At 46.2% G+C, this 16,439-nt stretch overlaps 1 long non-coding RNA gene across 1 annotated transcript in view; it reads left to right on the top strand.

Annotated features, from left to right (window-relative positions):
• The first annotated feature begins 1,369 nt into the window (after window positions 1–1,369).
• The window catches only part of LOC134737922 (uncharacterized), a 74,425-nt gene continuing 59,355 nt past the window's right edge, over window positions 1,370–16,439 (top strand). Inside the window, exon 1 of the long non-coding RNA XR_010123357.1 lies at window positions 1,370–1,493. This is a non-coding gene — a long non-coding RNA (uncharacterized LOC134737922). The remainder of the gene's footprint in view (window positions 1,494–16,439) is intronic.

Genomic DNA, 16,439 nt, shown 5'->3' on the forward strand with positions numbered 1-16,439 from the left:
AGGTGGCCTTTCTCTGGCAAAGGCGATCTCTGTTTTTATTTAGGTTCAGAGAGGGGTTTCTCTTCACCCCTTTGGAATTTTTCAGTTGGCAACGGTGACTTCCAGGAGAGAAAGATGCAGGCAGTGGATGATTGGAAAATACCCTGTCATAGAAGAGGCCAGATGCAAAGATGTTGATGACCTGTGGGTTTCAAGGGCAGTAACTCCTTGTTCTGCATGGTGACTGGTGTCACGTGTGTCCAGCTCAGGCCTGCTGACGGGGCCCGCTGCTCATACCATCCTGAGTTGAACAGACTGGACCAGAGGCCACTGGAAGCACAGCTCCTAAAAAATCCGAACAGTGATTTTTGGCCTTTTCCCAACATCCAGGGAATCAGATTGGAGCTAGGTCAGGGTTGTGAGCACCCACTGCTCTCCTGCACATTGTCCTTCCTTTTGGGGTTTTGGAATACACATGGATATATTTAACTAGATATAGTACATATATTTTAAAGATACATACTTAGCATATATATTTAACATAGATATTTCTCGAATATGCATATTCTGAATATATGAAACATCTAAGCTTGACATTATTTGTACATAAAGTAAGTATAATATTTATATTTATCACTTTAAATTTTATACATAGAATGGTTATTTCTCAAGATATCTATATATCTATGTATTTCCAGCTCCTAAATATATTTATATATCTTTATATCTATATACAGCGAAGATGGTTCATATAAATAGATATATACGCACGTACACACACACTGTATATATATGTATATATGTATATATGTATATATGTGTATATATGTATATATGTATATATGTGTATATATACGTATATATGTATATATGTATATATGTGTATATATGTATATATGTATATATACGTATATATATATTTCTCCTTTTCCAGCTTTTCCAGTTACCTGCACACACACACACAGACGTACATAAGCATCTCGTATATAGAGTTTTCTCTTTCTTAAGCTGCCATACCTCAGCAGTCACTGGACACCCCCACATGGCTGTCAGGGCCAGCAAAGCTGTATCCCCTTGGAGAGGCAGAAGAAATTCACAGTCCCCTTATAAAATCTCTCACTTGCCTTGCACTTAGGGGATGTCAAAAGTGTTCTCTCTCTGCCAGCTCCTCACTTTCCATACCCCCTTGAATCTCATGTATTTACCACCTTGTTTTTTTCTTCTTTTTTTCTTTACAGTTTTTCAACAGGGGCTTTGTTTTCATCAAATGAGCATTTTAATGCGTAGTTCAAGGGAAATTCAGTCCGTATGTTTCAGATTCATTTACAGTTAAATCATCAGTAGTTTTGCAATCACAATTTGGCAGCCAGGAGATCTTGGAGGCTTTTTTTTTTTTTTTTTTTTTTTTTTTTAGGCCCTTTGACTTGGAGTCAAGATGTGCTGTACAGTTTGGTGCTGAGTGCTCTGGACGCCCCAGCAGGGCCGGAGAAAATCTGCAGAGGCAGCAGCAACTGGTAGGTGGAACAGGGGTTTGGACCTGCGGACTGTGCTTGCTTCTTTACCATGTGCTCAAAGGCCACTTATCTGAAATGAACTGTGCATCGTCACCCTGGGCTTGGCTTCTCCATCTATAGACTAGGGTGTTACCTACACTTATGAACGTCTTTGTGCTTCATTCCTTTTATCTTGAAAATGGGGACAACAGTAATAGGCTATGAAGGATGCATAAGCTATTTAAGGAAAATGCTTAGTACTTGGCCTTGTAAGAGTTCTATATGGCTGGGCACAGTGGCTTACGCCTGTAATCCCAGCACTTTGGGAGGCCAAGGTAGGGAGGATTGTTTGAGCACAGGAGTTTGAGACAGCCTGGGGAACATCGTGAGACTCCCATCTCTACAAAAAATAAAAAAATTAGCTAAGCATGATGGCATGCACCTGTGGTCCCAGCTACTTGGGAGGCTGAGGTAGGAGGATCTCTTGAGCCCAGAAAGTAGAGGCTGTAGTGAGACCTGTTTGCACCACTGCACTCCAGCCGGGGTGACAGAGCAAGACCCCGTCACAAAAAAGAAAAAAAAAAGTTCAATAACTCAATGACAGTTACTATTGTTCACATTCCTGCCAGTTGGGTAGAAAATTGCCAATATTGAGGACACCTTGTATGTGCCAGGTGCTGTACTAGCTGCTTTTAACTCAGTTCTAATGAGAATCCCACCTTGTCTCCTACCTCTGCCTCTTACCTTGCTGAGTATCTTTTCTTCTCTGCATGATTCTCTCTTCTCTTGACTTTCCTGACTGGCTGCAAGTTCACACAGCTCTGTTGCAGGTCTCCTCTTTTCTGTTTCCATACACTCTCCTTAGGCAGATGCATCTTTTTCTATAGTTTTAACAACTTCTATGCTGTATTTTCATCCTCAACTTCTTCCCTGAGTTTAGGCCCATATATTCATATTCACTTGGATGTTGCCAGGGGCCTTTACTCAATAGACCCAAAGCAACATGCTTGACCTCTCTATTGTCCTCCCCACCTCCTCCGTCTCCAACAAATGGTCCTGTGTGCTTGATTCCTTGCCCTGGCTAATGCTATCACCACCCAACTAGTTACCTGATCCCGGGCACTCATCTTGATGACTCTTTCTGTTTAACCACCAGTCTAATAAATGACCAAGTCCTGTTGATTTTATGGATTTCAGGCTTTTTGAATTTGCCCCTTCCTCCCAGTTTCCACAGTTCAGCAACTCAGGCTTTGGCAGTTCTCCTAATGGCAGCAGCAACAGCCCCTCTCTTATCTCCTGGCTTCCAGCATTGCCCCCTTGGAAGTGTGTCTTCCACTTGCATCTGGGTGAGCTTCTGAGACAGGCTAGAATTCGCCACTCCTCTGGCTGCAAACTGTTTATACAATTAATAGCCAAACTCCTGACTTTGACATTCAATGCTTGCTGCTGCCTATCCCTAAGTTACTGACCCACCCTCATCCTTGGTCTCATCTCCTGCCGTTAATTAAAACATAACAGTCTGGTAATCCCTGGGTGGGTCCTGAAGCCACTTTCTGAATGATTGTACTGGGGTGACATTCCAGATCTATTTGCTGTTTTATAAACTCAGGACATTGGGGAGATAATGGAGTAGGGGTGCCTCACTGTGCTACCTCCAGCCGACCCACATCATTGCCTGCCTGCCAAGCAGAGCTCTGCAGACGAACTGCAACCCAGCTTCTGCAAGGGACCGCAGATGCTGGTTTTCACTGGCAGCGCAAGTCAAAGGAAGTATGATGGTACTCTCTGGGGATAAGTTGTGGCACTTCAGGATTTGTTGAAGGACAGGAGCTGGCTCTGGGCAGCTGAGGCAGGCCTTTTGACCTGCTCTTCCCTCATCACTAGGACTGGAGCAGAAGAGAAGCATCCTTGAGTCTCAGCAGAGCTCGTCGGTAGTCAGTAGGGTGGCTGTGAATTTGTAGTGGGAGGCTGACCTGCAGAGATGGATATCAGCTCTCTGCTTTCTTTCAGCCAGGACCAGGCACCCCACTCTGCTCACCCCACATTTTTATGCCAAGAGGAGAGAGATTGAGATTGACTATGGTCAAGTGCCTTCAATGAGCCTAGCTCCATGACAATGGCACATGAGTGTAACCAGAACCCAGAATGTTCTCATAGAAACATGGTGGTGGCCTGGTTGGCATGGTGGTGCATGGCTGTAATCCCAGCATTTTGAGGGGCTAAGGCAGGAGGATCCCTTGAGCTCAGAAGTTTGAGACCAGCCTGGGCAACATAGCAAAACCCCATCTCTACAAAAATTAAAAAATTAGCTGAGTGTGGTGGTGCATGGCTGTAGTCCTAGCTACTCAGGAGGCTGAGGTGGGAGGATTGCTTGGGCCCAGGAGGTTCAGGCTATAGTGAGCTGAGATTATGCCACTGTACTCCAGCCTGGGCAACAGAGCAAGACTCTGCCAAAAAAAAAAAAAAAAAAAAAAAAAAAGGAAAGAAAGGGAAGAAAGGAAGGAAGGAAGGAAGGAAGGAAGGAAGGAAAAGAGAGAAGAATGTGGTGGCCCATGTCACCTGCTTCAGAATGTAGAACAAAATAGGATTAGAGTTTCTGACTGCTACAAAACTCTTCTGCAATTTCTTCTGGAAGATGTGCCCAGGACAGTCATACATGTTAGTGGACCAGGGAAAACCAAGCTGGGTGGACAGGAAAGCCCTGGAGCGAAATAACCTGAATGTCTTTTTCTGTCTCCAGTGGCAGTTGGCTTGCTCTGGTTGCCCATTCAGCATTTCCCCTGGACTCCAGAGGCCTGGTACATGCATATCTCCAAGAGAGTATAAACCAAGGAAAATCGACGTCTGTGTAAACTATTGAGGAATCATGGAGAGGGAGAGATGAATTCTACCTGGGGTGGGGCAAGGATTGGCGAAGAAAGGGACATTTACATCGGGTTATGGAAGAGGAATAGGAGTTTTATGGGCAGAAAATAGGGAAAAGCATTCACTGCAAAGACAAAAACATGTGAAAAATCATGTTTAAAAGCCAGTAAATGGGCTCACCCTAAGGGAAGAGTGGGGAAGATGAAGCTAGAAAGAGCCCCGCAGGGTGAAGGTCCAGAAGGTATGGGGGCTGAGAAGACTGGGCACTCTCCTTATCATGCCAAGAGGTGCTAGACTGGTGGAATAAATTTTCCTGCAGCAGTTTCAAGTTGACTCGAACCCTGGCCTTTTCACCCTGGGCCCTATGCCCTTTTATTTTCTGTCTTCCTCCCGCCCTCAGAGTAATTTCAAATAGGTCTCATCTAAGTGAGTAAACATCTCCAATTCAGGCACCCTTCCAAGAAAACGAAAAACACAAAACAAAACAGAAACCTGGGGATTTTACTACTTGGAGCGTGGAGGGAAGAGGCATGCCCAGGCAGGAACCCAGCTCCAGACAGCTTGGGTGGGACAAGAGGGCTGATCAGAGACGCTGGGATTCCCACTTGGGAGACCAGCCCTAGGGCTCTTCTTGCATTGCTTCTCTTTTTCAGGGGAAAAGAAATCTCAGAGCAAATATTTGTCATGAAAAGGAAATTTTGGCCGGCCTCAGAAATCACAGATAATTAAGAGATATGATTTATCATTGGTGATGTTTCCCCGTCATGGCCAGAGTATGAGTAAGTGTTTTTCAAGCTGCTTGGCCTTAAACTCAGCGGCGGCTGCTGGGGAAGGCTCTTCTTGCACTGTCGTCGCTCTGTCGTCGTTGGGACACAGGCAGGGGCTGGGCAGAGGCTAGGCAGAGACCTCTGGGTCTTGCCAGTAATAGTTCTCTGGTCTGTGAGCCCTGCCTGCTGAGGGAGAATGGCCTGGCAGAATGGAGGGAACGCTGGCTTTGAAGCAAGGCAGACCTAGGTGGGCTTCCTTCCTCTGTCATGGCCTCCAGCAACTTCCTTAGCTTCTCTGAACCTGTTTCCCCCTTTGTGGAGTTAACACAGAGGTTCTCAAATGAAGCAATTTTGCCTGCCACCCCAAGGGACACTTAGCAATGTCTGGAGACATTTTTGGTTGTCACACTAGGAGTAAGGGTACTGGTGGTATCTGGTGGGTTGGGGCCAGGGATGCTGTCACATGTCCTGCAATGCACAGCATAGCCCTCCACAACAGGGTCCTGTCTGGCTTCGATTGTCACTAGGGCTGAGGTTGAGAAAGCCTGAGTCACAGCAATGACACAGACCTCAGAGTTGCTGAGAAGATCACGTGAGATCATCTATCTGTACTGCCTGACACAGAGTGAGCCCCAGATAAATGGGATAAATAGAAGTTTAAAAAGTGGCTGCTAAAGTCATTTCTCCAAAAGGTTATAAGGCCACCAGTCTGGGGTAGTTCTGAAGGAGAGATGCCAGCCAGGAAGAGAAGAAGGCTAACCAGACCTACTCTCTCTAAAGATTCTCCCTCACACCCTCCCTTTCTTCCTTCTTTTCCTTCCTCCTCCTTCAAATGTTTACTGAGCACCTATTAGCAGCTAGAAATGGGATATAGTAGGGAATAGAACAAAAAGCTTGCTGTCCTCATAGAACTTTCATCCTAGTGAATTTCCCACAAATGAATAATATACATTATGATATGCCAAATGGCAAAAAAAATATTTTTAATCCTATTAAAAAAAAACCTGATAAGGGGCATAAACAGGGGTGCTGGGGTGTATGTGTGTAATCGCAGTAGGTGGGAGCAGGGCTTTGAGCAGAGGACTGGAGGACATGCAGGCGAGAGTCCACCAGAGTCAGCGTCTATTCAGATCCCAGAGCTCCGCTCCTTGTCCGGAGGGCAGCTCCCAGCCCTTCTCAGATGGCCGGGCTGCTTTTGGCCAGGGTTGAGCGGTCCTGCGCCAGCTCTCTCAGTGTGGAGCGTTTCAGGGAGCACGGGGTAGATCAGCTCTGCCTGTCGGCCCGCCCTGAGCTGACCACAAGGGTGTTTGCAAAGGAAGGGTGGGGGGTTTCGCCGATTAGGGTCCGTGTGCTCAGGCCCTGGCTTGAAGGAAACCTGGCTGGGCGCCCAAGGGGTGAGTTGCTGGCTCTTGGTCTGCCTGGAGGGGCCTGGGGCTGTTTGTACTCCACCCCGGGTCCTGGCAGCTGACTCAGGGCTGCCTGCCATAGCAGAGGCAAGGCCAGCTTCCAACTTCAGGAGGAGTGTGTCTGCAAGTGGGGCCTTTGCCATGGTGGGTGGGGGAGTGAGAACATTAGAAAAAAAGAAAAGATGCCACCTGTAACTACCTTCTTCTCGGATCCTCAGGGCTTTTCCCCACTGTGCCTCCTTGAATGCCTGGGAGAGATCGTAAGGAAGTAGGATCGACAGGACTGGGTGTCTGTAGGGTGAAGAGATGCAGGGTCTTGAAGCCAGAGAGATGGGGGAGGTCAAAACTCTTTCCACTTTATCATCACTTGTTTCCATTTAGCAAAAGTCTTTGCTGAGCAGTCCCCACATGGCCAGCACTGGACTAGACAATGGCATCTGTCTTGTTCCCAGCGGCACCCTGCGTGCCTAGCACAGAGCTCTACAGACAGTGGGGGTGCAATGAGTACTTGGGGAATAAATATTCAGGGCATGTGGATTATCTGGAAGAGAAAAGACAAATGGCAGGCCACCATCGTCTGGGTCACCTGAGTTGGGTAGCTAAGATTACGCATAAGGTGAGAGTTTGGAGAGGTGTCTCAGAGAGGAGAGGCAGGGCTGAGGCAGGTGGAGAGAGATCTGGAGGCAGGTCTAGGAAGCGGTGAGGGTGGCTTTTCCTGGAGCCACTGCAACTGATGGTTAGGCCAGAGATTTAGGGCAGAGCCATCACCAAAATGAGGAGACGGGGGAGGACACGAAGGCTTTCAGAATAGGGAGTGAATGAAGACGAAAGTACTGTTCCTGGCTCCACGCCTCTGCTCATGGTGTTCACCTTGCTTAGGGATCCCGCCCATCTCCACTCTGCCAGTTCCTGGATTCACGCAGTCTCAAGTTTTGGAGGAATCTTTTTTTTTTTTAAGACAGAGTCTCACTTTGTAGCCCATGCTGGAGTGCAGTGGGGTGATCCTGGCTCACTGCAACCTCCACCTCCCAGGTTCAAGTGAGTCACATGTCTCAGCCTCCCAAGAAGCTGGGATTACAGATGCCCACCACCATATCTGGCTAATTTTTAAATTTTTTTTAGTACAGACAGGGTTTCACCATGTTGGCCAGGCTGGTCTCAAACTTTTGAAGGAAGCTTAAAGGCTACCAGGTCCGTCCTCAGCAGCACCCCCTCCAGTTGCTTCTCCACCATCCCCTGGGGTCTGTTGTTCAGAGTATGCTTGACATCTGTAGGGATGGGGTGCCCTCTGCCACCCCACATTGCGGAACAGAGATTGCAAAATGTTGACCTGAGGCCATATCTGTCTTTCAGACAGGATTTGTTTAGTTTTCTATGTGTTTAAACAATTTAAACATTATTCTTCAGTATTTAAAAATCAGATTTTACACCCAGAAATATAAATAATTTCTGGCTTATCTTGACATGGAAAGATCTGGCCACACTGGGTCCACATTCTCAAATGGCAAGAGTTGGCTGAAGCTGAAGCTGAGGAGAAGCTGCCCCTTTAGATGAAGCATGTGTTCTGCGGTTTTCTGCTCTCTCCACCTCTTCCTATTAAGCCCACCCTGCTTTCCTCATTTGCATAATCTGCCTGGTATCTGTAGCCTTTGGGGCTTATGAATAGGGAATTTGAATAGGAATTGGAATCAGTCAAATGTGAGTGCAAATTCTGACTGCCACTTGCCAGCTATGGGTCAGTGACCTGACCTGAGCCCCAATTTTCTCATGTGTAAAATGGGAATCATAACTCTCACCTCTTGGAGTTTTGCGAATTAAATGCAATGATGTGTTTACAGTACCTAGTGGAATTTCTGGACAGCATAGGTAATTTATGGCAGCTCTGATTTTTGTTATTATTCCTTTACTCCCTCAATTTATCTGGATTTCAGAGGTCCCTCCTGTGTAGAGTCTTCCTGACTTCCAAAGAGGTGAGAGGAGTTAGTGCCTGGCATTTCTGTGGCCCTGGATGTCCAAAGCCCTTTTGCACAGACTCACAGATCACATTCGTGCCGTGCCCTCTGCCCGTTCCTGCTCCCAGCTCCTCGATGCCACTTGCTGTTGTCGTCATTCTGCATTTTCTCCCTGCGTTGCCTTCCTGGTCAGAACTCAGTCCCCCTCCCCATGCCTGGCATAGTGCTGTGGGCAAGGTCTGCAGGCCGCAGGCTTGTCAACATGGAGACCCACATCTCCCTTTCCAGAGAGGCAGCGGCTTTCATGGGAAAGAGCCTTGGGGTCAGAAAAACCTGGTTTTGTTCCAGTGCTGCCACTTTCTACTCCTGCAACTTGGGTCAAGTTATTTCTAAGCCTCAATTTACTTGTCTACAAAGTGGAGCTACGAAGACATAGCTCCAGGGTTAGCAAGAGAATTAAATGAGACAATACAGCACCTAGTGCCAGTTGCTACTTACCGAGGGCCGATCTCTTCTGCTTCCTCCATCTAACTGCTCCAGAACTTGATAAGCTGCTTAAGCAGCTACCATTTTCAAAGCACCTCATTTGTGCTAGGAGGGTTGCTGTCAGCTCCCATCACGCAGTGATGACTCTGAGCAGCCCCTGCCCTCAGGGAGCTCCAGCAATGGGTCCAGCACCCAATTCCTGCTGCACTGTGAGGATTAAGTGCCCCTCTCCAGGGCTCAAAGAGGGTTTTGCACAAAGCCTTGGCTTTTCCCAGTTGAGAAAGCAGAACAAGGCCAGGAGGCATGGGAAGCGATGGGTGCTCTGGGTGATCATAGGAGCTTCTCTCTCCAGAGGAGCAGGGTGGCAGGATGCCCAGGGTGGTGGGAAAGCCTTAGGTCTCCTGTTCTGGAGATGAACAGGGCTTCTTCCTGAGAACTCTGGATGCAGCCCAAAGCCTGCTCTGCCTTCCCTGCAGGCCAACAAGGCCCGGAAGATGAGCACAGCTCTGCCTTGGGCACGTCTGTACCTGGCAGGACCTTCCTTTCCTTCTCCTCGGAGCCTGGTTGGGGGCACCAGCAATATCTGCCGGGAAATATCCTGGTGGCAGACATAGGCCAGGAATATGATGGAAAGGCCCATAGAATTTGAAGAAGTTCCGGGAAGAAAACTGGTGTGTTCCGGCAAGTGTTTTGCATTTTTTTTGTTTTTCTCTTTGATAGGAAAAGCACGCAGTTGGATTTTTCTTTGGCAGTTCTTTCCTTCTCAAAATATGAAGCTCTGGGAGGGGGCGCTACATGGGCCTGGAATCTGTGTGGTCCCTGAGACCTTTGGGAGTGTGTGAGGCAAGAACATGGAATGAACTTGCCGTTCTGATAGAGTTGCACGTGTCAGGGAGTTATCCTATCAATTAATACAGATAATAATATCATGTATTGTGTGCTTACTACGTGCTGGCACTGTGCTAACCGTTATTTTTTAATGTTTATTTATTTGTTTATTTATTTGGGACCAGGCTGGGCTGCAGTGGCCCAATCTCAGCTCACTGCTACCTCCATCTCCCAGGTTCAAGGGATTCTCATGCCTCAGCCTCCCATGTAGCTGGGATTACAGGCATGAGCCATTGCACCTGGCTAATTTTTTATATTTTTTAGTAGAGACGGGGTTTCACCATGTTAGCCAGGCTGGTCTCGAACTCTTGGCCTCAAGTGATCCGCCCGGCTTGGCTTCCCAAAATGCTGGGATGTCAGGCATGAGCCACCAAGCCCGGCCTATTTATTATTATTTTTTCCAATTTATGTTTATGGCTGGCCGCAGTGGCTCACACCTGTAATCCCAGCACTTTGGGAGGCCGAGGCGGGTGGATCACAAGGTCAGGAGATCGAGACCATCCTGGCTAACATGGTGAAACCCCGTCGCTACTAAAAATACAAAAAATTAGTCGGGCGCAGTGGCGGGCACCTGTAGTCCCAGCTACTCGGGAGGCTGAGGCAGGAGAATGGTGTGAACCCGGGAGGCAGAGCTTGCAGTGAGCCGAGATCACATCACTGCACTCCAGCCTGGGCGACAGAGTGAGACTCCTTCTCAAAAAAAAAAAAAAAAAAAAAAAATTTATTTTTATTTATGTATTTATTCCAAAATTTTTTTAGAGTTGAGGTCTTGTTCTGTTACCCAGGCTAGAGTGCAGTGACATGATCATAGCTCACTGCAGATTTAAATTCCTGGGCTCAAGTGATCCTCCTCCCTCAGCCTCCCAAGTAGCTTGAGCTACAGGCACATGCCACCATGCCCTGCTCTGTGCTAATCTTTTTACTTGCATTATCCCTTTTCATTCACACAACAATGAAGGAAATGTGATCATGCTCATTTTACAGGTGGGAGAACTGGGGATTTAAACAGTTGAGTGGTCCCAGAACAACAGAGTTGGCAAACCAAGTTTGATCCCTGAGACTACACACTTAACTGCTTAGCTAGAACCGTTTGAAAGGCTCAACCACTCAGTGAGGGAAGTCAGTAATTCTGGTGTTTCCTATTTTGAGATTCAAAACGATACAGTAATTTGCTGAAGCCATACAAAGGAATGCTTTGTAGAATTGCTCTGATTCCTACTTTCTTGGGGAATAACTATTGGGAAGCAGATCAAGCTGCATTTGAAGAAGTAACTAGAAAGTGCTCCCATTTATTTTTTGTTTTAAGGGTTTCAGTGGCTCCTGTTTGCCCGAGGCAAAAAACAGAGCTCCTTGGAGTGCCCTTCACAATTGCCACAATCCAATGTACTTTCTGCACTTGTCCCTGTCGATTGCACTTCATGCTCACACTCTAGCTTCATGGAAAAAGTGATTCTACCTTTGTGTCCTGGGGCAGGCTCGTAAGACACACTGCACATTGTGATGACCTGCATCTCTTCTCATACACACGCATAACAGAGAAGTCAACAGAGGACTCATCTCCTTCAGGGAAGAGACCAACTGAGTCATATTTGCTTCTTCATTCTGCTCCCAGCACAGAGCCTGGCACAGAAAACACATGCTCCATGCCTATGTTGAGAACGCATAAATGAATGAATGAATCAAAGAGTGTGTGTGTGAGAGAGAATGAATGAATGGGATGAATGAGGATGGAGTAGCCCTCTTCTTTTAACACCATTTCTAATACCAAACCAGGCCAGAGACTTTTGCCATCTGCAAGTATAGACTCCAGGAGAGTGAGGTCAGGAGAGGAGAGGTGAGAGCTGAAAGCCTTTGTTTCATCTTGGAAAGGTAACAGTGAAAATTTGCATCCCGAGTTACAGTTCATAAACCACACCAGCAGGCCTCATCTTATTTCTCTTCATAAAGGAGAAGGAAGCTAAGATAAAGTGTATAAACTTCAGGCTCCAAGAGGGTGCTGAGCAGAGGGGATGCTCCATTTCTTCCCAGCTCAGGACACCCATGTGGTGTGGGAAAGACATCTCTGTGATCCAGGGAAACAGCCAGGGGTGGAGCCAAAAATTAAAGTGGGCAGGAGAACTTGTGGGTAGTTGGAGAGAAGAGAGAAGATGTCCAGAACTTGGCTTGAATCTCGCCCATGTGCCAGCTTTTGAGTGTGGAGTTTTACTTATAATCTCTCATGAGTCTTCAAAACCATCTCATGAATCCTCAAAACCATCTCATGAGGAAAGGATTACAGTTGACCTTTGAACCACATGGGTTCGAGCCGCGCACATCCCTCTGCCCACACTTACATGTGAATTTTCTTCTGTCTCTGCCACCAAGAGGCAGCAAGACTAACCCCTCCTCTTCCTCCTCCCTCCTCAGCCTACTCAATGTGAAGACAATAAGGATGAAGACCTGTAAGATGCTCCACTTCCACTCAGTCAATAGTCAATATATTTTGTTTTCCTTATGATTTTCTTAATAATGTTTTCTTTTCTCTTGCTTATTTTACTGCAAGAATATAGTATTTAATACATATAAAATACAAAATATGTATTAATTGGCTGTTTATGTTATTGGTAAGGCTTCTGGTCAACAGTGGGCTATTAATAGTTACGTTTTTGGGGTGTCAAAAATTATACAGATTTTTGACTGGTGCCCCAACACCTACGTTGTTCAAGGGTCAATGATCTTTTAGATAGTGCTCACCATGAAAGGAAAATAAATCTTGGCACCCCAAACTCACCAAGCTGAAGGCAAAAGTTAAGCTGGGAACTGGGTCATGCAAACCTGCCTCCAAGTTTTGTTCCTAAATAAGATGGGTACAAAGATGAAAAGCTACATAAAGATGAAAAGCTACAAGGAAATTCCCGGTGGTCCCCAAGATCTTTACCCTAAAGCATTTCTGTTAAAGCTCAACGTGGCAATTTGTTAATAAATAGATAGCTTATCTTCACAGGTGTGGCAATACAGGATAGAACTATAAGTCATCCCTCTACCCACCTGAAACCAATGCATATCTGATTGTTTCCTCTGCCCTATTGTCTATGTTATCTTACATAAAAATGCAGATTCACTGAGCCAGACTAAGGCATGAATGACTGTTTTCCCCTCCCCGCCTCTCACATGAAAATTGTGTATTCTCAATTTCTCACCCTTTCTTCTTTAAATATTGAACCCCTCAAAATCATATTTGGAGAAAGGCATAGACCTATCTCTTGGGTATCTCTTTTTTTTTTTGGAGATGGAGACTTGCTCTGTCACTCAGGCTGGAGTGCAGTGGCATGATCTTGGCTCACTGCAATCTCCACCTCCCTGGTTCCAGCGATTCTCCTGCCTCAGCCTCCCAAGTAGCTGGAGTACAGGTGTCCACCACCATGCCCAGCTAATTTTTTGTAGTTTTAGTAGAAATGGGGTTTCACCGTGTTGACCTGGCTGGCTTCGAACTCCTGATCTCAGGTGATCGGCCCGCCTCAGCCTCCCAAACTGCTGGGATTACAGGCATGAGCCACTGCGCCCAGCCTGGGTATCCTTAACTTAGGCAAATAAACCACCTAAAATGACTGAGACTTGTCTCAGTCACTTTCCTTGATTGACATCACTCACACATGAGGTGATTGAAAATCTAAAGGTTTAAGTAATTTTCTACCTGAAAATGTAAAAAAAAGGGGTTACATTCAGAGCTGTCTGACTCGAAGCTGCTTGTTTTTAATTCTCCATGGCTCCCTTGTGCACCCTTGGTGATGGATTAACTAATCCAACCAATTCTTTCTTTGATTCTACTGCATGGAGACACAAAGATAGAGAAGGCCTGCTGGTGACTGACAGTGTTTGTGTGCTGGGAATGGAGAGTTGTGGAAAATGGATAGGTAAACAGATTTTTCCTACAAGGTGCCAGCCATAAGCAAAACAGGATGTGGGAGCACTGGGTGGAAACACAGAGCAACTTAGCCTGGGATGTTGTTGAAGTCTTCATGGAGGAAGTGATGATGGTGTGGGTCCTTTCAAGAAGCTTAATGGTGAGCCAAGCACCATGCTGGGCAAAGTGCTCTCCCAGGCTAGTGAGGAAAATGAGGGAATGAGAAAGGAGGATGAGGAGGGCTTTGATGGTGATGAGTCAGATGCGGGCACAGCCTTGGTAGTAGGTGGGTTTTAGTCCATGCTCCAAGATGCCCAGTTTTTCATGAGAAAGAAAAGCACGTATGCCCACCCAGAGGAATGATTGTAAGACAGGCCAAGAATATTGAGAGCAGAATGCACAGCCAACACAAACTTGGCTTTATGCTCTTCTTTCTATGGGGATTTCTCTCCCTTTCCCTGCCTATCGTTCAGTGAGCAGAACAGAAATGTGTTCAGGCACAGGAGGAGGATGAACTGCACACCAGTTGAAGGGAACAGTATGGGGTAGAGCAGAGTAGCACAAAAGAGCATGCACATTGTGAGTCTGTGTAAGTTAGCTTTTGCTGTATAACAAACCAACTCAAAGCTTAGTGACTTAACCAATATTTATCATTTTTTAGAATGATTTTTTGGGTTAAGTGAGTGATTCTCCTGGTCTAAGTGAGCTTAGCTGTTGCTGGAAGGTCTGGGATGGTGTTACCCACATGTTTGAGGCCTCAGCTGAGATCTCTTTCCACATGGGCCTTATCCTTAAGGAGTCTAGCTAAGGTTAGTAAACATAGTGGCTGGAGGGGCTTGCAGAAAGAAATAGCTTTCAAGCTTTTGCTTGCTTCACATTCGCTAATGGTCCCATTGGCCAAAGACAGTTTCATGGCCTACTGAGATTCAAGGGGCAGAGAAATATGTTCCACTTCTTAATATAAGGAGCCACAACTCACACTACAGGTATGGGAAGGATTTATGGGTGGGAAATCCAGTGTTCTTTCTGCATATGGTGATGGTAGAGAAGAGGAAACCAAAGAGACAAAGGCACATCCTGATGGGCCTTGAATGCCAAGTGAAGGGCTTCAACTTTATTTCGTAAGCATTGAGCGTTCCTAAAAAGATTTAAGCAGGCCAGCTTTGGATTTAAAAAACCCATTCCAGTGGCTGTAAGAAGGTTGGATTGGAAAAAGGTAAAATTCAGGGAAAGTACCCATTAGGCCATCCACAGTTCAGGAACAGGGAGTCAAGGCCTGAACCAAGACTGTCACTGAGCTCTTTGAAAGCAGGGCCATAAGTTCCTCATGTTTTTAGCCCATGTGTAGCACAGTGCCTGGTCTTGAGTTGGTATTCACCGAATGCTCAAATGAATGTTATACGGAGAGCAGAGTGTGGACTGCCAGATGGTTTGGAGGTCGGATGACCAGGGCTTTTCTGATAGGCAACAACAGATAGAAAGAAGAATGAGATGGGTGTGAGTGTTCAGAAATTTGTTCATGTCAGCTGAGGAGGTGAAGGCTGGGTGCAGAGTCAGAAGCCAGTTACAAGGACTTGAGATGCACATCTCTCTGTCCAGCTTCTATCACCTCCTTCATGTCAAGGACACTCTCTAACATGAACTTGGGCAACTCTCTTCATTCACCAGGGCCTCTGTTTCCAAATTCTTTAAAACAGAGATGGTAACTCGAGGACCCTGGCAATGCCAGTAATATACTCTGAAGAGAAACTATGAGAGAACTCCACATAAAGGGCGGACATCACTGATGCCCTCTCATTAAGGTTGAGCATTATTGGACAAACCTACCCACATGAAGGGCAGGCTGGGAGGAATGGAGCAGGTTCTTTTTTTTAGTGAAGAAATTTTCCATTGGGAGCTTCATGGAAATGATGCTCAATGCCTTTACCACTCTGCCTTTCCAAAGCATGTTAGTCTCCCTCATGAGAGAATCTATGTAATGTACTGGTGACGTAGGCATCATCAAGGCCTATTATGCCCATTTCCCAGATGACGGGCATCCCATTGGAGGTGGCAGTGATTGGCAGAAAAATTACAGGCAAAGGCTAGGTCAGAACTCTGAAGCCTGAATTATGCCCTGAAGGTCATGGCCCTTCTCCAGCAGTAGCTCCAATACAGGCTTCTCAAGTTTACCCGACTCTAGCGCTAACCAGCTTTTCAGAGTCCTTTCTCTCCAATAGTCATCTTTGTGTAAAGAGGCGAAAAGCAAATGTTCCAAAGAATGAAAAGGCTCTTCTATAAAAGGATTTGTATGAGATCAAAAGGGTTTCTAACTGGGACAGACCTGCAAGCTTGGAGTGCTGTGCTTTTCCAGCATGTGCTGTAATGAATACATACACTGAACATTACATATCATCTGCATATTAGTGACCCAATGCACAATTCATATGGTAATGCCATTAATTGCATATTACCTAGGCTGCTTAATGAACATTACATAGGTTTTTAATGGATGTAGTTATTATAATTGAGTTCAATTATATCCCTTCCATGCATATGAGGTCAATAGACTAGCTTGACCCCACGGGGTCTGGGAGAAAGGAAACAGGTGTTCGTAGTGAGGGCAATTTGTGAGCTGGAGCAGAGGGAAGGGAGAGGCCAAGGGCCAGAGACGACTTGCTTGGCTGGGCCCTTTTGAGGGCCTGGATAGTGGTGCATAAAGCTGGGTAAACAGCAGGCAG

The sequence above is a fragment of the Pongo pygmaeus genome, chromosome 13, assembly GCF_028885625.2.
Source record: "Pongo pygmaeus isolate AG05252 chromosome 13, NHGRI_mPonPyg2-v2.0_pri, whole genome shotgun sequence".
Taxonomy (NCBI): Eukaryota; Metazoa; Chordata; class Mammalia; order Primates; family Hominidae; genus Pongo; species Pongo pygmaeus.